We start from the raw sequence: 813 nt of genomic DNA, 5'->3' as shown, positions 1-813 counted from the left end.
GGGATACACAGTGGTTTGGAGGCAGGATTGGACAGTCTGCTTCTTTAAAGTGTCTGCTCTTTGTGGAGCACAAAGATCTAAAGCAGGATTCGAAAACCTCAGAGGCCTTCAGGGCCCAGGCAGGTAACAAAAGTACATGGCGTGGCTGGAAAAGAGACAAAAGGGAACGGTGGGGCCTGTAGAGAACTGGAAAGTACCTTCAGGCCCACCTAAAGGAATCCAAAATCAAATATATATTTTTTTCAGTTTTTTAAAAATGTTATTTATTTTTGAGAGAGTGTGAGCGGGAAAGGAGCAGAGGCAGGGAAACACAGAATCCGAAGCTGAGCTGTCAGCACAGAACTGTGAGATCATGACCTGAGCCAAAGTCGGATGCTTAACCAACTGAGCCACCCAGGAGCCCCTAAGTTTTATTAATTTAAGTAATCTCTGTACCCAGCGCGGGGCTTGAACTCATGACCCTGAGATCAAGAGTCACATGCCCTTCCGGCTGAGCCAGCCAAATGCCCCCAAAATCAGTTATTTGCAAACAGCTTATTGGACATAGTCCTGGGGGCTGGCTTCAGTAGGTTGTGACTCCTGATAAAAGGAAAGGGGTCATGGGAACAGAAGGTTAAAGGGCATTGCATGTAGGAGTTTTTGTAGGGAGGTCTGAGTGTATGAGTACTTGAAATGTCAATCCCGGGGGCGCCTGGGTGGCTTAGTCGGTTAAGCGTCCGACTTTCGCTTAGGTCATGATCTCGCGGTTCATGGGTTCGAGCCCCGCGTCGGGCTCTGTGCTGACTGCCAGCTCAGAGCCTGGAGCCTATTTCA

This window comes from Crocuta crocuta, unplaced genomic scaffold (genome assembly GCF_008692635.1).
Source record: "Crocuta crocuta isolate KB4526 unplaced genomic scaffold, BGI_CrCroc_1.0 scaffold647, whole genome shotgun sequence".
NCBI lineage: Eukaryota > Metazoa > Chordata > Mammalia > Carnivora > Hyaenidae > Crocuta > Crocuta crocuta.
Note: the sequence above shows the minus strand (reverse complement) of the source record.